This window comes from Mauremys mutica, chromosome 9, assembly GCF_020497125.1.
Source record: "Mauremys mutica isolate MM-2020 ecotype Southern chromosome 9, ASM2049712v1, whole genome shotgun sequence".
Classification (NCBI taxonomy): domain Eukaryota; kingdom Metazoa; phylum Chordata; order Testudines; family Geoemydidae; genus Mauremys; species Mauremys mutica.
This window is the reverse complement of record NC_059080.1, coordinates 22,720,317-22,744,539: the sequence shown is the minus strand read 5'-3', so window position 1 is coordinate 22,744,539 and position 24,223 is coordinate 22,720,317. Positions and strand designations below refer to the sequence as shown.

Genomic DNA, 24,223 nt, shown 5'->3' with positions numbered 1-24,223 from the left:
AAAAGCCAAATACAGTAAATGTTCCCTTCTCTTCTCCCCTCCCCCACTGAAAACAAATCTCTTTCCCACATGCACCGGCTCTGGGTCTGCAGGTGAGGAGGGCGAGATGCCTCAGAGGGTTTCAGAGAGACTCTCATTTCATCTCACGCCCCAAACAAAGGGTGAAATGCCATCTTATGTTAATGCTGCCGGTGAGGCTTGGATCAGCTTTGGTTGCCTATGAGAAGAGTTGAGCACAGCTCTCGCCCTTTCCTTCCTGTTGTCAGAATTGAGGGCGGGGGGGGGGGGTGTCCACAGACGAGAAGCCCCAGGCTGGGAGGTGCTGAGCACCTCCTGCAAAGTGCTGATGGGACCTCAATGACCAGGAAGAGCCAAGGGCACTCAGTGCCTCACAGGACTGGGCCTTGATTTGCTTCTCTCTTCTCTCTCTTCCACCTTAATTCATCATTCTGTTGGTAGAGAGAGGCAGGGGGGAGCATGTCATGGGGGTCTCCTAACTTGTGTCTGTTAACCCTTCAGTGCCCTGGGATCACAAACAGCTATTCTTTCCCTCCAAATGTGTGGTAGGGTAATGTGTTACTCGACTATGAGTTGACACCACCTCCTTATGCTCTTAATGCCATACAATTACCAGTCTGATGGGAATACTATGTCCTTCACCCATATGATTACTGGAACATTGTCTCCATAGGATGATGTTTTTAATCTGACCAAAGGGTGTGTGTAAGATCCCAGCATGGAGTGATGCTTTTAACTGTTTGTAGGGGATGGTATATCCCAACAAACTTGACCTGGTCAGGCTTTGCAGTCAGTGTGGAAAATGTTTCTGGAGATTGCTCCAGTATCCAAAGCTCTAGTAGTCGAGAACACAAATAATGTGTGTGGGGGTAGAGGGGACAGATCTTTCAGTTCTTGTAATAGATTTGTAAGAAGTCAAGTTAGATGAGAGTTTGCAGATTGTTGGGAGAAGTTCAAGATTTTGTATAAACATTTATAGTTTATGTAAGAAAATTTTACTACCCCAGTAAATGATTTCTCCAGGGCAGTAATGGATCAAGGAAAGCATTCTGATTGCTTCTCAGACCATCCAGCCCCCATGAGGTTTATAGGGGGTCTCGGCAGCCTTGCAGAATACCTCTGTTCTGTAAAAGCTGCTGTGACTGACTATCCTGCATGCAACTCACTCCCAAAAGTGGCAACCTGAGGCTGCAGGCATTGGCCAAACCTTTCAACGTGAAAACTGAACGGGACTAAATGATGTCTTTAGTGTAACCAGGGTGAGTTAGTGCAGTGTGGGGGAAGGAAGGTTAATATCAATGTGATTGTGTGCCTAGGAATTCCAGTGTCACTAAGTAATTATTTGTAATAATTCAAAGTAACAGTTTCCATATGCAGAAACCCAAACACAAGAATTGCAAGTGGGAAGATGCCTTCTCAGACTTGTTAGATGAAAGCAGGATTACTATCTAAAGCTAAATCTGGTCTATTTCTATCCTATCCTATTCCATTCCTCACTACTCCAGCAAAGGTAAAATAATTTGAAGACAGATATCAGGAGGAAGCTTTTTTTCTTACAGGCCAGTAACCCTCTGGAGATGGTGGCCATATGTTAGAGACATAGAAGCCTTGACAGGTTCAGATTTTAACATCAGTTGAGTTAAGCAGCTAAATTATCTCCAAGCTACTTGTGTCTGTTAAATGAGGCTCAACAGCTTATGAGAGCAGCCTCCTGATGTCTTGGATTTTCCAGTCCTGGACAGAACAGGAAAGTTCAGGGGCAGAAGTGAAAATGAAAAATAGTTATGAGGATAGTGGTGGGGAGTAGAGGGGTGGGCTTCACCAACTATGATGTAAGGGTTGGTTCTTGTGATGGGGATGTATAACCCCCACCCTGTCAGTGACAGGATTAAGAGCAACTAGGGAGCCCAATTCTGTGGCAGCTGGAGGGAAGACAAGTAATTAAAAATTAGACCCAGCTAGGGAGAACCCACCTGGGTAGTTCCTATAAAGGAAGGTCTGTAGGGACAGCAGAGGAGAACCAAGAGAGGAGAGGTGCAGCTTGGAATGTGTGCCTTGGGACTGGCCCTGAAAGGAAAGGGCAGAGTGTCAAGGGCTTCCAGGCAGCTGCTGGGGAGGCTGGGTCCTGCCAAGAGGCGGCTCCTCAGCAACAGACTGGCAAGAACTGTGCAAGGAATCAGACTTCCCAACAGAGGGGGCTGGAGATATAGTCCGGGGGAAGGTGCCCATGGACAGGTGGAGCTGAGAAGCAGCAAAGGGAAGCAGAAAGGCTTTGTCAGTAGCAGGTTTGAGGTGCTTAAACAGAGTGTCCCTGGGCTGGAACCTAGAGGAGAGGGTGGGCCTAGGTTCTGTGACCATGCCCAGGAAAGGGAGGTAAGAAAGCCTCCCTGAGGAAGAGAGGACAAGCACGCTGGAGCCCAGGCTGGGACTGGTGAGCCAATACAGGTCATGGGCCGTTTGGCCAGTTGGACTCTTTATTACCTCAGAAGGCGTGAGATTAAGAATGACCTGGCTGGAGGTCATTGTGAGAAGAGACAGAGTGTCTCAGTGCCAATTAGCTGTCTGGGGGGAGGAAACAGGTGGAGCTCCTACAAGGCCATGAGGGGACACATTGGCCAGTGAGTTAGCTCCATTACAGTTCTTTCTAACCATCCCTAATGTGTGTCCCTTAAATCACTCCTTTGGCTGGCTGGCAAATGCCAGCATATCAAGGGTTAAAACAGACAAGGTTGCTTAGCTGAATGCTATCATCTCCCCCTCCCCCCCACACCCATCATTCTGAAGCGAGGATAAAAGAATTCCTTACACGATGGGACATGGGATGGGGTCTAGGCAGGAGCCCTGTGTGGCAGAGCCACCCTTCCTCCACCACAATCATTCCCCAGGCCACACCAAGCATCAGGCCAGTGGATGCAGAGAGACACACAAATGCTCCTCTGTTCCTAAGCCCAGAGCATCATCTTGGCTGCATCCTGTACGAATCCCCTGACTCTGGGCCAGCTGTATTTTTTTCTCTCTGTCTCTCTCTGTGCCAAAGCAAATTGAGTTCTGACACCTTCCTTTATGTTTTCATCCTTTAAAGGGTGGAAGGCTGAAAGCTCAGCTTTGCAATATTCCCTGGCACACTTTCTTCCCCCGCCCCCACCGCTGAGCCAATACGGCAATTACTTAGGCTCCTACAGTACGTTGAGCTGCTCTATTCAGCCAGCTTCCCCACCCAGCAATAAAATAGGCTCTTCCAGACAGAATTAGGGGCATGGATTATTAGTTCTTCAGGGCTTGCAGGCAAAGAGAGTTGTATGATTGTATGTGTGTATGCATCCAGGCAAATATGCATGTGTATGTTTGCTCACTTGTGGGGGTACTTGCAGTGTGGGCTGGAGGACAGGATACTGGACTAGGACTTGGGAGACCTGGAATCTATTCCTGACTCTGCCACCGGACTGCTGGATGACCTTGGCAAGTCATTTCACCACTCTGTGCCTCAGTTTTCCCCATTTGTAAAATGGAGCTAATGATACCGACTTTCTTTTTAAAGCACTTTGAGATCTACAGGTAAAAAGTACTATATTAAAATGAGGTGTTATCAATTAATTTCAATTGCTTATAATTTACTTTTCTGAGAGACTCCAATGCCCCCCAGGAGCACAAAGGACCTCTAAGGAGAATCGATTAATCACAGTGAACTGGCGCAAGAATCAAATCAATCTTCCTCTTTGCTTTTAAGTAATTCTGATCACCCCCCACATGCTTCCTTGTTTGTTTATTCTTCTTAAATGTTGGGATGCTTGGATCTGGGGTTTGGGTTCAGGCACATCCCTGCAGCATTAATTCAGTCATTCTCCCAATCAGGTCGGTAAGGGCTGCAGCATACAGCAACACTACACAACAATGTACTCCTGAAAGTGAAGAATTATTCTGAATTCAGTTGAAACTGCAAGGGAAATTTTAGGTAGACCAACTGTATCTACCTGAGTTGGTGAGACCTCATTTCTTGCAAAAAGTTACACAAGATCTGTAATGGTCACGTGGTCTTGGTTCCATATAGCCAAATGACAAGGGTTAGTGTGGTGTGCTGTAACAAATGCCTGCAAGCAGAGGGGCTTTTTGCCTTTGTGCCACTAGGACCAGTTAGAACTTGGCCTCTTTTCATGCACCAACTAATGACCATTACAATATTGCTCCTTTGCATGCCAGCCCAGGTGCCACTTCACCCTTCCCTTCCACCTCACCCTTCTCCTGTAATGGGATCTCGTACAATTCAAAGGTCTAAAAGAATCCAAAGGATGCTTTTGATTCCTACTGTAATTAGCCTCTGTTTCACCAGGGAAATTGTTTGGCACGTGTGAAATGATTTTCTGAGTGGCTCTCATTCCAAGAGCTCTCCAGTCACAGCTTGGAATTAAATTGCAGGCTGCTTAGTGTAAGAGGACCAGGAAGCCCAGCCCAGTTCCGAATCTAAAAAAACCCAGCCACCATGTCACATACCTCGAATGTTGAGACATTTCCTGATGCCCCCCTGATATTTAACGCATTGTCTCAGTGTTTCCTTTGCTGGAACATGAATCAGGGTGTAGGGAAGCTCATGCGCAAGGAGAAGGAATTTACAGAATCCCACCACTCGCTGCCGTATGCATCTCAAGTGAACTCTGACCTTACTTCAAATGAAAAAGGGGGTCATGCATTACCCACAGATTGTGTTTTCCAAGTATTAGTGGAGCAGTATTTCCTGTCCCTCACTCAATACACAGATTTGTCACACACTTTAACTGCCATAGGAACCACTATGATAAGCATGCTCAGGCCAGACCACAGAAGTTCTCCCAGAAGCTGGAGTAACATGTCTTTCAGAAAGATAGCTAATCTAGTTTTAAAGACTTCAAGCAAGGGTGAGTCCACCACCAACCCTGCTTAAATGTTCCAATGGTAAATTACTCATCACAGCTAGGAAATTGCACCTTATTTCAATGTTGAATTTGTCTAACTTTAACCTCCAGTCACTGGATCTTATGTCTTTGTCTGCAAGGTTGAAAAAACCCTTCTCTTCTCTCCCGGCCCCCCAGCTCTCAGCTGTCTCTTCCATCTGTAAGTATCTACACACAGTGATCACATCACCTCTCAACCTTCTCTTCAACAAGCTGAATAGATTGAGCTCCTTAAGCCTCACATCAAAGAGTTGTTCTCCATCCCTGGATCATTTCTGTGGCCCTCCTTTGAGCTGTCTCCAGTATTTCCTCATCCTTTTTGAAGTGCAAACACCAAAACTGGACACAGTATTCTAGTAGTAGTCTTACCAGTGCTGTGTACAAAGGCAAGATCACTTCTCTACTTCTACTTGACATTCCCCTTTTTATACATCCAAGGTTCACATCAGCCCTTTTAGTCACGGTATTTCACAGCGAGCTCATGCTGAGGCAATTATCTATCTGCTTTCCAAGACAGTCTTCCATCCTGTAGGTATAACCTGCTGTGATGGGGGGGTCTGCCCCACACTGGCAGAGAAGGGCTTAATAGAGCCCTAGGGAGACTGTACGAGAAGCAGCCAATAGGAGAGGGGCTGTGAGGAACAACCAATCAGGGCCCAGCAGGCCCATATAAAAATGCTGCAGGGCAGAGTAGGGTCAGTTGCTGTTGGGAGCTCAAGGAGTGAAGATTGTACAGTATCTCTAGAAGGCTGAGAGACTTGTGGCACCTTAGACAGAGCTACTGCTGGCAGGGACCCAGGGAGCAAGAGGAGCTCCTGGCTGGCTGCTGGGATTGGATAGTTGCACCCTGAGGATGGGTGAAGAAAGTGCCAGGGCTATGGGCAAGTGGGATAGAGAGACATAGCAGCAGTGAGAGGAATTTGAGGTGCAGCAGGAGGCTGTGATCCACAGGGTCCCTGGGTGGGCTGGGACCCAGAGTAGTGGGCAGGCCAGGGTCCCCCCTCACTCTCCACTGGGGAAGTGGCAGGACAATTGACTGCAATCACCACTGGGGAAGTGGCTGGACTATTGAGGAGCTATTCCTCCCCTGGAATGGGGGGAACACAGAGAGTGACATGGCTGGAGGACTGAGCCACGAAAAGGATGCTGTGGTTCCTGCAGCCGGCCTGTGGAGAAGCAGTGATGGTGTGCAGACCAGGAATGGCGGCATCAACCTTGAGCTAATTCCCAGAGAAACCTGGAGGAAGAGCCAATCTGGTGGTGGATGACATGCTCTGTGACACTTGCATTCTTTGTTCCCAGATGCGTAACCTTGGTCACACATTTTGTTGGGCCGTGATCATTTAAACAGGCAATTCAGATCAGTCTGTAACATCAATGCATCTTCCTTATTATTTATTGCCTCACCAACCTTTGTGTTATCTGTAAGTTTTGCAATCAAAGAGTTTACATCATAGTCTAATTGTTGATAAAAATATTAAATTGCACTGGACTAAAAACCAACCCTGGGGAACTTGCTAGTAGCACCTGCATTCATTGATATCTCGCCATTAACAACTACATTCTGTGATCTCTTAGTGAGCCAGCTTTCAATCCATCTAATGTGTACTCTGTTAATTCCATATAATGCAAACTTTAAATCGTGTGATCCTATGTTAATTGCCTTGGAGAAATCCCAATATACTGTATCAATCAGACCTGTAATCTTTTTTTTAAACAAAAAAAAGTTTGCATGACAAGATCTACCTTGCATGAAACCATGTTGACCAGCATTACTTATATTTTACCCTTTATTTCTTTTTTGACAGAGCCCTGAATTACCACGCCATTATTTTATCCTGGATTGATGCCAGGCTAACTGGGCTATAGTCAGGGCCGCCCAGAGGAGGGGGCAAAGGGGGCAATTTGCCCCGGGCCCCGGGTTCCGCAGGGGCCCCCAAGAGAACAGCGGAGGCTCCCGCCTCCGCCCCTCTCCTGGCGCCTCAGCGCATCAAGCGGCATCTGAGACAGCCCCGCCCCGCTCAGAGCCGCGTGGGGAGGGGGCGGGGCTGGGAGCACCGGGCTGAGCTCAGCTCCCTCCGCTCGGCGTGGAGCTCCCAGCCCCGCCCCCTCCCCGCGCGGCTCTGAGCGGGACGGAGTTCAGGCCCCGCCGGCCACACGCTGCGGCTGTTCCGGCGAGGCGCTGAGGCTCCGGGTGAGGAGGGAGCCGGGGGTAAGAGGCTGGGGCCGGGGCGGGGGGGAAGCGGGACCCGCCGCCGCCGAAGCGCAGCCCGGTCTTCGGCGGCGGGGGGCCCTTCCGTTCCGGGACCCGCCGCCGAAGTGCCCCGAAGACCCGCGGCGGGGACCCCCCCCGCCGCCGAAGACCGGGCTGCACTTCAGTGGCGGGTCCCGCTTCTGCGGTAATTCGGCGGCGGGGGGCTCCCGCCGTGGGTCTTCGGGGCACTTCGGCGGCGGGTCCCGGAACGGAAGGGCCCCCCGCCGCCGAAGACCCCGGGCCCCCGGAATCCTCTGGGCGGCCCTGGCTATAGTTTCCTGGGTCACCCCTTTCTAAATATTGAATTACATTGGCAGGCCTCCAGGCCTTTGCCCAGTTTTCCAAGTCTTATTAAAAATTAACATTAGTGGTTCAGAGAGTGCCCCAGCTACTTCCTTTAAAACTCTTAGGTGTAAATCATTCTGGCCCATTGATTTGAAAATACTTAATTTTAGCAGATGCTGCCACCTCACATCCTCCTCTGTTAACAATGGTGAACTTTCTAATCCTTCTACAGTATCATATGGGATGGAGACATCCTCCTGCTTTGTCCCAAATGCAGAACAGAAATATCTATTGAAGATTTCTGTCCACATTCTGAAGCAAAGGCTCAAAACCAGACTCCCCTTAGGTCTGAACGCCAGCTCCCCTGTGTAGGTATGGGGAAAGACTCCTGGGACTCTACAGTCTGCAGGTAGGCATGCATGTGTCTAAGCCAGGGGAATGGGATCTGGGTCAGAACTCTGCTCAGGTTCAGGGATGTTCAGCTCCAAGCTTCCAGATGAGACCCATTAGGGAGATACTCTGTAACCACAAACTCAAGAACGAGGTCCAAACATCCTCCCCAAGTGCAGGTTGTCTCAATCCAGGGTGCCATCTTCAGACACCTCCATCTAAACTCAACTATGAGCTCTTCAGAGCAGGGACTGCCTCTCCCTAGCTGTTTGTAGAGTGCCCAGCACAACAGGCACTGGTTATTACCACAGTAGAAAAAAAAATCATCTCTCTATTGTGAGTGTCTCTTGTTCCTCCCCAACTCCCTCAGTCACTTTTTATGCTTATCCAAATCAGGCTAAGTTCTGTGGCAACTCCAAGTACATGAAATTTCAATTTTAATTTCCCATTTTTATTCAATTACTTGATTTGGGGAATGAATAAATAAATAAACCAGTTCCTTTTTTACCAGGACTTAGAATGTGGGGGTTTTTTGTTTTGTTTTGTTTTGTTTTTCCTCTTGAAAGCAAATTGCCCATATTCTGCTGCAACCATCTGGAGAAGGCACAGAAGCATCCGTCTCTGGCCCACGGTCACTCTAGTCACCGGCAGTGATCAAGTTATTGTTTGGCTGTCCTGTTTCTGTTTGCTGGAAGCCCAGTTACCATTTCTGGCCTCACTGCCCTGTAGTGCAGCTGCAAGTTGCTGGGTGATATTGCTTGGTGAATGGAAATCAGAAAGCCAAGCACTGCAATGCTGTGGGTCCTCAGCAACATGCCTGGGTTAAAGGAGTCCTGAATGAGGAAGGGGAAAGAACAGAACTTGCAAAGATGTTGTGTACTCTAAAGGTGAAGTCATATCAGGATGCATCATTGCAATCTCATCTCATAGTGACATGGCACTGTGGGGTCCTGAGCCATTGAGATGCTGCTATACTAAACAATCTAATGGGAGCCTGCATGCCTCTGTATTTGAGGGCCCAATACTATAGCTGTTAAATTGGCTGTTCAGCGTGCAGAACCAACTGGATTATTTTGGGATCCATTTGAAAGCTTTGAGCTATGGCTCATAGTCTCCAGCTGTGCTGCCTCCCGCTCCTGAGAACTATCTGAGAATACCTGGGCCATGTACCAAAATGGAGATGGGAAGAGCTGGGATGGAGAGGCTGGCAGCCCTGAGTTATATGGTTCATTCTTTCCTTGCATACATGCTCTTGGAAGTCACCCTGAGGAGCCTACATGGCTTGGAACAGAATTGCAGTCCTCAGTCCAGCAGCAGTCATCACTGTGATGATTACACAGTAATGGGAGCAAGCTTTGGGCAAGGCCCCACGTACCCCCATGAGAAGCTGGATATACAGTTTGCAGCCAGACCTCCTGAGTTCTCTGGCACTTCAGACTGAGTTCTAATAAATAAAGTAGTTTTTTCACTAAATTAACAATAAACCTGAGTTATATAACCAGTACCCTATTCCTTGTGACTGAATGTGAGACAAAATTCAATTTAGTTTACGCTAGACCAAAATTTTCAGTCTTCATTGGTGAGGTGGGGTATACCAACCCCACACTGAGCCAGCAAGGGCTAACGAGCTGTTGTGGGCCCACTCAGCCCTGCCCTACTACACCTGCCCTCACTCTCAGGTAATAAGGGGAAGTTAAAAAGGGAAGAGGAGAACTGTGTAGCTAGGAAAGAGAATGGAGCTCTGGTTTTGTGAGAAATGGACTAGCCTAGAACTTCTGCAGACTGCTAGAGCCCTCTAGAAGAAGGTAGGCCTGGCATGGGACTACTGAGTTTGTTTTCCTCATGGGACATTTCCTTTCTTTGATTCTAAAGAGACTACTGGACAGGCTGTACCAGCTGGGAGAGGCCTGATGAGCCTAATAAGACTTGCAGGGGATCCTCTGCCCAGGGTGTGTGGGGAACTGCCTCAATCAACCCTGTGAACTCTTGTACCCTACTTGAGTTTTCCCTGCTGTCTGTCTTGGACCATGCAGAGTGTGATACAATTGTATTCCAGATTTATGTATTCACAATGCTGAGCTACACTGTCAAGAGTTCAGGGCAACTCCACCTGTATTCCTTGTCATTGGTCCCTCAAGGGCACCCACTCTAAGCTCCTGGCTCCTTGGTTGCCCTCTCATGTGGGGATAGGCCTCCACCTCTCTCTCTCTCTTCCCTCCCCCCTTCTGATTAGGGTTTACCCAGGCTCCATAGTTCCCAGCCTATGCTGGGATATTTCCAGCAAACCAGACTTCCTAAACAAGCTAGTTCCTGCATGCTGCTTTCTCTTTGAGGTCTATGAACAAAGCAACTGCCAGCAGTTAAGTTACCACACAGCACATTATAAGCAAGGATACTCATGCTTAAGATACAAGCATTACAGAGAAACTCAAAGTTATTATGTGTATCCTAAAGCCTTATGGGGCCTTAATAGGCTGAAGTCCTTCCAACCGTCCCCAGGAAGGATTGGGCGTGTGGGAGGCTTAACAAAAGGCCCCATCACCTTGCTGGATAAGAAAGAAGACCTTGAGTCAGTTTAAACTCCAGCTATTTATCCCAAAAGTCCTTTCTTTGGCTGTTGGCCTATGGAGACTCCAGTTTGAACTAGTATATGAGAGCCCCCCAGGTGGTGTTACAGCCTAATCACACCCCCGCCCCCATACACACACTGTTCTTAGCTCCTGGAGGAGCTGGGTTCACCTTCCTGTATGGAATTGTATACAATCCCTGGCCCACAATAATACACACACCATTCCATTAATACAATGGACCCCAAACATACTTAAATTTAATTCGATAAGGTCTTCTAAGGATATTGGTGGAAACTGCCATATTGAACCATAAACAGAAGTTGTCTGGGGGAAGGTTTTGGCAGGTGGGTAGGGAAGTGGGGCTTTGGGGCCTTACAAAGGCATGGGAGGTTGCTGAGGCATTTGACAGTGGAGAGGGGAAACATCTTTCTCTCTCCGTAAGTCAGAGGTGGCTTGAAACTTGCTGCAGAGCTTGAACCCCTAGTCAATCTCTCCCCCCCACTCCCCCTTGCAACTAACAGTTCTACTACTGCTTGCCTTAAAATCTACCACTGCATTCAGCAATGACAGATTAACACATTGGCTGGTTAAATAGTTAACAGTGCTGGCACTTATTCTGTCCTCACTAGATTTCAGGTTTAACATGCATTTGAGGTGAAATGGGCACTTCATTTCTCTGTCAGAACCATTCTTCCATCTGCATCAAGATTCAAGGCAGCACTGCAGCAGCTAGCTCTTTGAGTGCGAACTGAATGTATCTTCCCAGTCCCAGGAGATAGAAATGTAAGACCTGATTCTGATACACTTTGCTTAAAAGAGAACTTAAATTTTGCTGAACGGTAAAATCTGCAGCACATTCTATTGTCACAGAATCTCAGAATATAGTGCACAGGTTTCTGGATTTGAGTTCAATGTAGCTCTCTGGCTGGGACTTGTCTACCCAAGACAACTGCATCTGTATCACTTCAGGACTGAATTGAAACTGACATAGTTACCAATGCAAAAAGCTTTTGTGGACACTCCTGGGGCCCCAATCCTGCGACACTTATGCATGTGCTTCAATTGTCTACCATGACTAGCTCCATTGATTTCAATAGAGCAGCTCACAGCAGTGGAATTAATCACATATTTAAGTGTTTGCAGGATTTTGGCCTTATTTCATATTTAGAGTGGTTTATTTCAGGTTAGCCTTGGGAACAATTAGGCTACAGCCTTAATTATACTGAAATAACCCACTCCTATACTGAAACGTCCACACATCCTCTTGCACTGATCAAACTATATCCGTTAAAAAGCCAGTTCAAGCTATACAGGTGCAACTTTCTCATGCAGAGATTTTAGAGGTTCTTCTGGCATTGGGTAGGCCATCATTCTGGTGTTTGCCCGCCTTCTTGAGGAGTTATGAAAAGAGAGTGCAATAGGGTAACAGTTCAAAGCTTTCTTTTCTCGGGATGTGTTGGGCAACTGAAAGGCAGATGTCTCTAGTATAGTAAACGGCAGGTTCAAACCTTGCCTTTCAGCCATAGTCACAACCAATAAATGATTCATAAGATCTCTTCAAAAGGTCAAGGCACGGACTGGGTTCTTGTGGAGAGTGCTGGCTCAAGGCGCTATCCAGGAATGGGCAAAACATTCGAGGGCCATATTCTTCTTTGGTGTAACCAGCAAAGTTGCAATGAGCCCTCTGAGTGGTAAAGTCAGCCGAGGGCACGTGGCAAATCTTCTCTGGATGAACCTGCTGCTTCTCTTTTCCACTGCAGGGAAATGATGGATGGTCATCTGGGGCAGATTCTGTTGAAGTTGGAAGCCAGAGGGGGAACAATGGGTCACAAAGGCTGTGTCTGGGCTATGGGGGCAGAGCAGTGGTTAAAGACAGTTGGGGAATGCATATTGGGGGTCCCCCAAGGTGCTAGCAGCTGAAGCATTTACAGCGTTTGCTTCTGCCATGGTGCACCTGCTTTGCCACCAGAGATTATTCCTAGATGAAATTTGGTGTCCCAGCACTCCTGAACCTCCCAGAAGACCTACAGTTAGAGACAACAGCACAATACTAGGGAGGAATTTGGCCCATCTCACCTATCTTTTGAGAACTGTCCAACAACATGCTGAGAAGTTGACTGGGTTCTGATGGGGCAGCTAAGCCAGCAACATGCTGCTTGGGAGAAATAAAAAACACCTATTAATAAACACCTGTCACTTAATACTAAACTTGTTTGGTTTCCAGGACAACTTGCTCCTAACAGTTTGACTGGCAAACAAGTGTTGTGAATCACTGTGATAAAGGGCCTTTGCCAAAACATTTAGACTTTCAACATCTCTAACCATTTTTGGCTGGTGTGTGTGTGTATGTGTGTACACACGCCTAACAATGTGATTTAGTATGTAATGCAAAAACTCAGGAGAAAAAAGACTGAGTTAACTTGTAAACACGTGACAGGCATGGGTATGACCTTTGATTTTAATGAGGTATAGATTTGTTCCATGCTAAACGTTTCAAGTGATCTTTATCAACTGTATTCTTCCTGCGTATCCCCTACTCTCTTTTAACCTTAGCCATTGCATCTGTGCTGTAAAGTGTTCTGCACCCTTTGGAGCACTAAAACTAAATACATACATAACACAGCAAATATCCTTGCAACTTTGGGCATGCAGCTCGCTTGCATTTCTTGATTGCATGCAGATTTCAAACTACCTGAGTTGCCTGTAAAGGCCAGGGCGAGCTCCACTGAAAATGTGGCCCTTATTTATTGTGGATGTAGAACTTGGCACTGTATCAAATTTTAACAAATCGGAAATGTCACTTGCTATGTAAATTATGGTTTTAAAACTATCTACTTCTGATGAAGCTGGTCTCCTGTGTCAGTACTGATCCTCTCATAGGAATTGTTATACTGGATGAAACCAAGGGCCTATCTAGCCTGATAGACCAGGGCAGACACTTGACGAGGAAGTGTCTGGTTCTGTCAAACTTAGCCTGAGATGTAGTGTGGTGCTGCCACAGCATGAGTGCTGTTTTCTAGTGTCATTACCTCTTTTGACTGCAACTGTAGATGGGATAGTGTCTCTCCCAGGTTTCACCCTGGTGAGAGAAATGTAGTTAAAATCAGAGGAGAGAAACTTGCAGTGGACAAGCCCGCTCTGAGATACCTGGCAGTCATAGCCCAAGGGGTGGCTAAAAGGGATCTAATCCTCTTTCACCCTGGGCCTCAAATGTGTTTTTTCTTCTTTAAAACAAAACCTATTTAAAAGGACGTCTTAGTCATCTAAGACTTGACCTTCCACTGAGAAGCAAAAGTCAGTGTCATGTAAATACAATTCCCCCTCTTGTTAAGCCACTTTAATTGAAATCAACCCTTCTCTCCTTCGAATTGGTCAGCCAGACAAATATTGACTGGTACATTAAGGTTGTAAAAGAGCCTTAAGTTAGAGAATGGTCTTGCTCCTCAAAGCTCTCTTAAAACCCACTTCTCTCTACACTGATTCTCCTGCTGACTGTACTGCCATGCCACTTGTCATGGTCATTAAGGCTTTCTGAGTCATTAAATACACTGAACTCAGCTAGCTTTATCTGTTCTCACGTGCATTGTGTGTGTCTGAATTAGACCAAGCTTTGGGGCAGGGGGATGGAGCTTTTATTTTTTTGCCCTGTAAAGTTCTGTGCCTTCTATTAACCATCATCATGGTGGGTCCCATCTTGCAGCCCTTCATGTGCATCATCCCACTGCTTTCAATGGAACAACTTGGGTGAGTATAGGCTGCAGGGTCTGGCCATAAGGCACCCAAGGAGACTTTTTTTCCCCCAGTGAATTCCAGGTCTGGGAGGAGCCTTTTAGCCTGGCAGAGCCTTTGCTAGCTTCAGCCTGAAGCTGGGAAAATTCATAAAAGATTGTGTGAGCTTTGATCATGTGCACAGCATTATATAAAAACATATATAAAACTGGAGTCAATACCACTAAAATCCTGGTGTTGCTCTTACATTCATCTTTTTGATAACATTGCTGTTGGGTGCACTGCTGCAGTTCTATTTGGTTATGTCAATGCCCCCTCACTGAAGTCAGCACAATGACTCACATGAGTAAGAGTTGCAGTATAACACTATTGCTTACGTTCTCAGTCATGCAAAATATGTAGCACTTTAACTGGGTGGGAAGGGGAGAGGAATACCAGTACAGGGAGTATATGGCCTGAAAGCTTGCTGAGAACTTCTGCCAACAATTTCAGCCAACCTGCGTAGCATCCAGAAGCAAGTTGACTCTCACATCCATATTGGGCAGCAGTTAACAGACATATAACCCAATGCACTCTGAACCTAAATTAACAAATCTACTAGCTCTGTCAGCAGAGGAAACTGATGTACATATGAGCAGGTCTAACACCTTCTGTCCAGGTAGATGGCAGAGGTGCACAGATAGTCACTGTGGCAACTTGGTGGGGGGAAGGAAAACCCCTCACCTGAGTCTGCTTTTTATTTGGTTCCTCATACAGCCACTCCTAGTACCCTAGTGGAACCTACTTCAATATTCCCATCCCCTACTAGCTCACATCCATGGAAAAAGAGGTCAAGCTTACATGCTGCATGCCTCTATGGTGTGAACAGAACAAGCTCTTAACAGGTTCAAGGACTGTGTGGTACTCTGCCTTACCAAGCTAATGTCAGGATTTGCCATCTAGTCTTGGAAACTGGGGATCAAGCTGCTGACCAATAGACAAAGACCTCATTGTGGCCCTGGAATCATATTCAAAACACACCTGAATTTAAACAAATGTGGAGAGGAATATTTTCCTCCTTACATCTGCTGCAGTAAAGACTTTTTTTGTTGTTGTTCAAGAAGAAAATCAGTTGAACAATAAGACCCACGTGTCTGCTGCTGAAGGAAGTCTGGAGCCTAACGTGCCAGAAAAATAGCTTGAGGGCAGTTCATCATTCTTATGACAAGATTGGTAGAGTCAGGGGATCAAACAAATGAACTTGGTACTTCAAACTCGTCCCATAAAAAATATCTAATCACTTTGCATGTATTAATTGAGCCTAAAAATATCCTCCAGCGAGATAAGGAAGGGTTACTAAAGTGATCATTTCTCCCACTGTAGTGGGATCCACAAGCTCTCAAGCAACAATATGTAAGGGTGAAGCACACTACTGTATCTACATGAAAAGGGAGTAGGGCTGTCGATTAATCGCAGTTAACTCATGCGATGAACTCAAAAATTAACTGCAAGGAAAAAAAATTAATCACGCTTAATCACACTGTTAAACAATAGAACACCAATTGAAATGTATTAAATATTTGTGGATGTTTTTCTACATTTTTCAAATATGTTGATTTCTATTACAACACAGAATATAAAATGTATAGTGCTCACTTTATATTATTATTTTTATTACAAATATTTGCACTGTAAAAATTATAAACAAAAGAAATAGTATCTTTCACTTCACCTCATACAAGTACTGTAGTGCAATCTCTTTATCGTGAAAGTGTAACTTGCAAATGTATGTATTTTTATGTAAAAGAATAAATGGACACAAATCGGACATCAGGAATGGTAACATACAAAAGACTGAAGGTGAACACTTCAATCTCCCTGGATATTCTATAGCAGATTTAAAAGTAGCTATTCTTGAACAAAAAAACTTCAGAAACAGACTTCAAAGAGAAACAGCAGATCTAAAATTCATTTGCAAATTTAACACCATCAATTTGGGCTTGAATTGGGACTGGAAGCTCATTATAAAAGCAGCTTTGCCTCTCCTGGAATTGACACCTCCTCATCTATTATTGGGAGTGGACTACATCCACCCTGATTGAATTGGCCCTGTCAACACTGGTTCTCCATTTGTGAGGTACTCCCTTCTCTTCATGTGTCATTATATAATGCCTGCATCTGTAACTTTCACTCTATGCATCTGAAGTGAGGGTTTTTTTACCCGCAAAAGCTTATGCCCAAATAAATCTGTTCGTCTTGAAGGTGCCACTGGACTCCTAAGAGATACTTCTGATTGCTTCTTATTTATAATGTCACCTGAAAGTGAGAACAGGCATTCACATGGCACTTTTGTAAACAGCGTTGCAAACAGGATGTTAGGAATCATTAAAAAGGGGATAGAGAATAATACTGAGAATATATTATTGCCCTTATATAAATCCATGGTACGCCCACATCTTGAATACTGTGTACAGATGTGGTCTCCTCATCTCAAAAAAGATATACTGGCACTAGAAAAAGTTCAGAAAAGGACAACTAAAATGATTAGGGGTTTGGAGAGGGTCCCATATGAGGAAAGATTAAAGAGGCTAGGACTCTTCAGCTTGGAAAAGAGGAGACTAAGGGGGATATGATAGAGGTATATAAAATCATGAGTGATGTGGAGAAAGTGGATAAGGAAAAGTTATTTACTTATTCCCATAATACAAGAACTAGGGGTCATCAAATGAAATTAATGGGCAGCAGGTTTAAAACAAATAAAAGGAAGTTCTTCACGCAGCACACAGTCAACTTGTGGAACTCCTTACCTGAGGAGGTTGTGAAGGCTAGGACTATATCAGCGTTTAAAAGAGAACTGGATAAATTCATGGTGGTTAAGTCCATAAATGGCTATTAGCCAGGATGGGTAAGGAATGGTTTCCCTAGCCTCTGTTTGTCAGAGGACGGAGATGGATGGCAGGAGAGTGATCACTTGATCATTGCCTGTTAGGTTCACTCCCTCTGGGGCACCTGGCATTGGCCACTGGGCTAGATGGACCTTTGGTCTGACCCGGTACGGCCATTCTTATGTTATGTATGTTCTTAAGGTATTTACGTGCCAGATATGCTAAACATTTGTATGTCTCTTCATGCTTCAGCCACCATTCCAGAGGACATGCTTCCATGCTGACGACGCTCATTTTAAAAAAAATGCATTAATTAACTCTGACTGAAATTCTTGGGGGAGAATTGTATGTCTCCTGTTAGATTTTACCCACATTCTGCCATATATTTTTTGTTATAGCAGTCTTGGATGATGACCCAGCATATGTTCGATTTAAGAACACTTTCACAGCAGATTTGACAAAACACAAAGAATGTACCAATGTGCGATTTCTAAGGATAGATACAGCACTCGACCCAAGGTGTAAGAATCTGAAGTGCCTTCCAAAATCTGAGAGGGACAAGGTGTGGAGCATGCTTTCAGATGTCTTAAAAGAGCAACACTCCAGCGGAACACTCCAGAACCCGAACCACAAAAGAAAATCAACCTTCTACTGGTGGCATCTGATTCAGATGATGAAAATGAACATGCATCGGTCCGCTCTGCTTTGGATTGTTATCGAGCATCACCAGTCATCTGGGGCCCTATGCAGCCCCCCCCTCAGGGGGAGGACTGTGGGGCCTCAGGCCTCCACGGGGGGAGGCGGGCTGGCTTGGGAAGCAGGGTGAACTGCCCCCCAGCACTCACCGGTGGCACGGCTGAGGCCGGGTCCCTGCACTTCCCACTGCCAGTGAGTGCAGGCCTGGCCCTGCTGCAGTCCTCAGGGGCAGGGCTGGAGAGGAGCAGGGGCAGAAAGGAGTGGGGCTGGGGCGGGAAGAGGCGGGGCAGGGGCTGGAGCAGCACGCAGTTTCCTGGTGCTCTGTACAGCTGCGTACTTTGCGTATGGGTAAGGACGGCCCTTGTCATCAGCATGGACGCACGTCTTCTGGAATGGTGGCTGAAGCATGAAGGGCATCTGAATCTTTAGCGCATCTGGCATGTAAATGTCTTGCGATGCCGGCTACAACAGTGCCATGTGAACACCTCTTCTCACTTTCAGGTGACATTGTAAACAAAACGGGGGCAGCATTATCACCTGCAAATTGCAACCAAACTTGTTTGTCTGAGCGATTGGCTGAAGTAGGACTGAGTGGACTTGTGGGTTCTAAAGGTTTACACTGTTTTATTTTTGAATGCAATTATTTTTTTGTACATAATTCTACATTTGTAAGTTCAACTTTCATTATAAAGAGATTGCTCTACAGTGCTTGTATTAGGTGAATTGAAATATACCATTTCTTTTGTTTTTTACAGTGCAAATATTTGTAATAAAAATAAATATAAAGTGAGCACTGCACACTTTGTATTCTGTGTTGTAATTGAAATTAATAAATTAATCCAAACATACAAAAATACTTAAATGGTATTCTATTTTTTAACAATGCCCAATCGCAATTAATTGTTTTAATCGCTTGACGGCCCTAAAAGGGAGTTTTTGATGCACTGAATTAGGCCAAGTGGAAATTTTTCCAGGAGGACACTAGGGTTAACACCTGCCTATACTTGTGGAAAGTGCTACGCTGTCTTTAATTATAACAAATGTTTAACACCACAATTTTATACCTAATAAGAAAATGGCATCTCCAGCACCATAGTGCACAGTAGCACCACACTCGAACATTGCTACGACACTAACTCAGAGGAATTGCCAGCTTTTCTTCTAAATGGTTCTTGGAAATCTCCCCTCCAAGTACCAACCTAGCTCAACTTGGATCCCAATCCAACAAATCAATGAAAGCACTTACATGAGCAAGTCTTACACATATGAGTAAGGTTCCCCAGACTGAACCATTATTAAGCTTCTGAGATCACAAGGTGAGTTGACTACAGAATGTAAAAAACAAGATATGGTCATGGACAGCAATGAACTGAGAGGGGTGTATATACTGTGCATGTGCTATTTTGCTTACCTACGGTGGAGTGGAAGTATCAAGCATCTTAAATACTAAAAAAGTAAAACTGAATCTGAAACTGCAAACTCTGAACCTGAGGCAGAGTATCAGTTAAATCTGGTGTCAAAATCCTAGTTACCGTTTCCCAAGTATTGATACTGGAGACAAAGCTCAGCTCAGCATTGTTGTCCTGTCCCTCAGCAGGTAAATGCATAAACATTTCATTCAGCCCTTTCCCAGCACGGTCTTCGCAGCAATAACAAGCACAGGAAAAGGACTGCACCTGCTAAAATATTGTTCAAAGGTGACCGAATGAGAGGCCCCAAGCCGGAGGCAGAAAGGAACAGCATTCTTAGAAAAACTGATTGCTGCTGGGACATCTGCTTCCAAAGCACACCCTGTAAATGAATTTCTAGTTTGTTTATCTTTGTTGCCTCAGTCTATGCTCTACATTTTTTTAATCAGTATTTTATCACTTTTTGCTGACTGAGTTATTCTCAAGGTAACCCAAGAAGCTATTTTTCAAGTGAAGTTTTTAAGCTGCCTTGGTAAAGCCAGGAGCGAGAGAAACTCATGTGGTCACACAAATTGCACCCACACATATACAATCCCAATGCACAAACTTTAAAAGGGCTGGATATGGCGTTCAATTCTGATACTGATCAGAACTAGAGAAACACCCAAGCTGCAGGATTCTGGGTTGTGATCTGGATTCCAATGTTTCCACAGTTCAGCGGGGTTTGCTTCACACTCATCTCTAATCCAAACCTATTCGAAAGAATTGGCGTCTGAAGAACTGGGCTGAGAATCCTATGAGAACCAGATCTGTCATGAGAGTCCTGATATTTCCTTCTTCCTACAAGGCAGGAAATCCTGTGAGAATAATTTTTCATAGCATTTTCTCTGCACAAGGTCAGAACTTGGAGATATATACACCTTTTTAAATAATTGAAGTGGTCTGGAAAATTATCCTAATGTCACATTTCCAAGTTTGAGGGATGGGGATGCATGGAAATTATATAATGCTAGTCCAGAAACTTTACTTCAAAACTGTTTTTGTGTAGGAAAACTGGAAACACCCCAAAATTGGGGGTGGGGAGGTGGTGACAGAGACTGACGCAAAAAAAGAAATTTTAAATTCTGTAATCCTACTTCAGTGCTTCATAAGACATGTAGTTCAGAGGCCTCATGCCTCCATTTTCCTCTATATGTAAGGATTGTTATCTGGACTACATATCCTATGATGCAGCTTAGCAAGTACCGGGAGATGGTGCATCCTGAGAATAGTAGTCCAGGCAGGATGACAATGACCCATAGAGGACAATGAGGGTACAAGGCCCCTGAACTACAACTCCCATGAGACACTATGGTGACATTTCCAAATCAAAAATTTCTGGCCAAAATGGGTTCTTAGATGAAATGTTGGGCATTTTTGGCTATTAAAAAATTGATCTTCAATATTTTTCCCCCACCTTCCCCCACTCTAGTTTTATAGATTACACAGGTTCATTTTATTATATTACTATTGAATTACCAAATGATCTGTGTAGATCTCTAGGTATGAACGGACTAGAGCAGGACCCCTTGTCCTGAGTCCCAAAACAAACTTTGTTGAATCTCAAAGTTTTGGCTTTAGTGTGAATTTGGAACAAAGGTTTAGCTTTATTTTTCTGAACAGAGCTTCCCTAGAGCACAGCCACATGGGAAACAGCAATAACCTTGTTTTCACTTTGTTTCCATCAACAATACTGAGCGAGACAGAGAACACAAGGAGCCCGTTTCACAAAGCTATTTAGGCACCTAACGATGTAGATATGCACCTAGAGGGATTCATAATGTTCCTGAGTTCAGTGCCTGAATCCCATTAAATTTCAGTTGGGTTTAGGTGCCTAACTTGTTTAGTTACTCTTCTAAAGCCCGGCCTCTCTGCATCTTTAGGTACCTAAATACATTTGTAAACGTAATCCTGGTTGTTTAAACAGTTAGACCAGAAGAGAGAGAGAGAGAGAGAGAAGAGGAGGGTGGCAAGGTAAAGACATGTCTCAGCCTTGAGATTCTGCTCCTTCTTCAACCCATCTGCACTCTTACACAGTATGCCTCAGGGGAGCAGGCATGGGACTGAGAGTCAGGAGAAGTGGGTTCTAGCCGCAGTCCTGTCACTGACCTGGTGTGTGATCTTGGGCAAACCACTCCACCTCTGTGTGCTTCTCTTTCCCTCACCACCCTCCCTCTGCATTGCCAATCTAGTCTGTAAGCTCTTGGGGGCAGGCACAGTCTCTCACTATATGTTTGTACAGCACCTAGCACAATGGGGCCCCATTCTTGGTTGGAGCCTGTAGGCATTGCTACCATCTACATAATGACTTCTTCTGAGTTTAGCTGTCATTGGGACCAATACTGGGGGAGATCAAATAGAACTCAGAGAAAACTAGCAATAGTTCTGCTCTAGTTTCCAGGGAAGAACTGTTTTGACACCACTGTCCTAGAACTGTTCAGAGAAAGTTGTAGTAAACACTGCTACACTGCTTCCTAACAGTTTAGGAAAACAGTATGCACTGTGGAACTTTCTTTTCAGAGAGGAAAGAGAATTTACTTAAGAAAATGTGTAGTCTCACAATGATTTGAGAGCATCGGAACCTAGAGATGGTGTGTCCCATCATGATGACCCGAGAGTGTCACATCATAATGATCTGAGAACAACTTTCTGCAGAGTGGCTTTCATCCCAAAGTACATGCTTTTTAAAAGGACATTCTAGGTCAGATCCTCAGTGGTGTAAATTGCTGTAGCTCTATTGACCTACGTACACCGGCTGAGGATCTTGGTTTCCATTTGGTGGCCTACGTGAAATGAGTTGGTGGGCTTGGAGCAGTTTACAGTCACCACAGTCAGTGCTTACTGCCTCCCTGGACCCTTTTGTTGAGAGTGACAAATGTGTGCTCCAGGGAGAGTGAACTCCTCACCCTCACGCATGGTCCCTTTAGCTCACAGAGGAGGTCATTGTCAGGAGGTCGTGGGTGACTGGGAGTAGGGTGGCCAGATGTCCTGATTTTATAGGGACAGTCCTGATATTTGGGTCTTTTTCTTATATAGGCTCCTGTTACCCCCCACCCCCATCCTGATTTTTCACATTTGCTGTCTGGTCACCCTAACTGGGAGAAGCTTTTCTTGCTGCTGACTGTGCTATACCTGCCTGGGGATAAAGAGAGACTTTCAATCTGCAGACCCCTGGCAAGGCAGAGACCCTACCAACACCTCAATCCCTCACTGTGCCATTCTGAGCATGTTTCATTCTCTGGAGTGGTAGAAAAGTCCATGGTCCACAGTTTGGAAATCAGAAGACTTGTTCTTTAGGGCTATCAATGGGGTGCCCCTCAGCAGGGCTACTCAACGTGTTGTTGTAACAAATAAACGGGAGATGGGTGGGGCTTACAATGATTGTATGGACAATCAAAGGAAATTCCTTTCTTTGCATATGCTCTAGAGAGAGGGAGGGGTACGTATGTGTGAGAGTAGGAGATGGGTGTGTGTGTGTCTGTGTGAAAGGCAGGGGGTTGTGTGAGGGAGACACGTATGTGTATTTGTGGAGGGGAGGATGGGAGACGATCGTGGGGAAGGGTAAGAGAGGGAGGGAATAGATGCGCCATGCTGACTAATGAGATACCCCACTCTCATGTTGTGTCTTCTAGCTGAGAGCTTTTGGGTCACAATATTATTTACCAATTAACAGTGCATGTGAATTTGGCATCATCCTCTGAAGCAGAAAAATCATTTTGATCCAGGCGAGGGAGGGTGACAGAGTTCAGCCAGTACTGGCTTTCCCTTCAAACAAACAAACATTGCATCTTTGGAAAGCTCTCTGGAGGCAGTGTTAAAGGTGGTTTGAGGAGTGTTAAAAGAAAATAAAAATATAAATCTGCCAGCTGGTATCTCTCTCTTTAATGTAAAAGGTTTTATCAAATTTATTCAAAGTTTCCTTTTTATCACGGAGAAAACAATGTTTCCTGCATCATCATAACATGACACTGGCCATTCTTTTCCATATTACTTTAACCCTTTGTGGGTTTGTGCTTCTCTCCCTCTGGTTTCAAAGAAGATGAGTTGAATCTGAAATGAGCCCAAGGTACACAGCTTGGACTCAGATCCGCACTTCCTCAAAGCTTTCAGGGTGTTGAAATCTGGGCTTTTGGACTGGATCCATCTCTAAATCAGGGTCTTTCTCACCATGCTTCAAGTGTGGTATAAAAATGTTAGTAGGTAGAATCCAATTAGAATGAAGAGAGAGAAACCTCAGGCCTGATGTGTTGTTTGTATCCTGTAGAGGGAAAATCAGCTGCCTGGTGACTTGTTACACTTTGTCTGAATAAAGTATTCCACTGATTTCCCCCCCACCCCCACCCTCCGACCAGGCTCCTCACCAGAATTTAGGTGGGCAGCAGTGTCTTCCATTAATTTCAGTGGGTGTTGAACCCTTCTAGAACTCACACTCCAGTGATGACACTCCATCTCAGAAGACCCTGAATGCGATTTGTGTGCCCAGCTGTTATAATCCAGGTTAGCAGAGGGTTTTTTCTTCCTTTGGTGGAGTCTAATTGGCCTGGAGCAGGATCAAATAAGAGAAAAAATGTTAAAACAACATGTTCAAAGGTCTTGTACATTTTGCCTAAATGGTGACCTAATGGCAAAAGTGACATCAGAGGTGTGTTGGACTTGCTTCAAACTCACAGAGCTGCCTCCAGCCAAAGATATTTTAAGTGGGCCAGAAAATCTGAACATACTGTGATAGACCCAGGCCAGTTGGGAACAGCAGAGTAGTAGAAGGGAGATGAACTGACCACTGGATAAGCAGTTTTCTGTTCCCTGAGTGACCAGAGCAGGGGCTGCTCCAGGCTAATGAGAACACCTGACTCCAATTAACCTGCTAAGAGTCAGGTGAGGCTGTTAAGCACCTGACTCTAATTAAGGCCCCTCTGATGCTATAAAAGGGCTCACTCCAGTCAGGCCAAAGGGCGCCAGAGGAGAGGAAGTGCGTGAGAGGAACTGGGAGCAAGAGGCGTGCAAGAAGGTGAGAGTGAGTAGGCATACTGCTGGAGGGCTGAGA

At 45.4% G+C, this 24,223-nt stretch overlaps 1 protein-coding gene across 1 annotated transcript in view; it reads left to right on the top strand.

The window, feature by feature from the left end:
• Nucleotides 1–9,605: 9,605 nt before the first annotated feature.
• LOC123376801 (rho GTPase-activating protein 20-like) overlaps nt 9,606–24,223 on the top strand; it is a 94,072-nt gene continuing 79,454 nt past the window's right edge. Inside the window, exon 1 of the mRNA XM_045029017.1 lies at nt 9,606–9,677. The gene's annotated coding sequence lies outside the window, so the exon portion shown is untranslated. The remainder of the gene's footprint in view (nt 9,678–24,223) is intronic.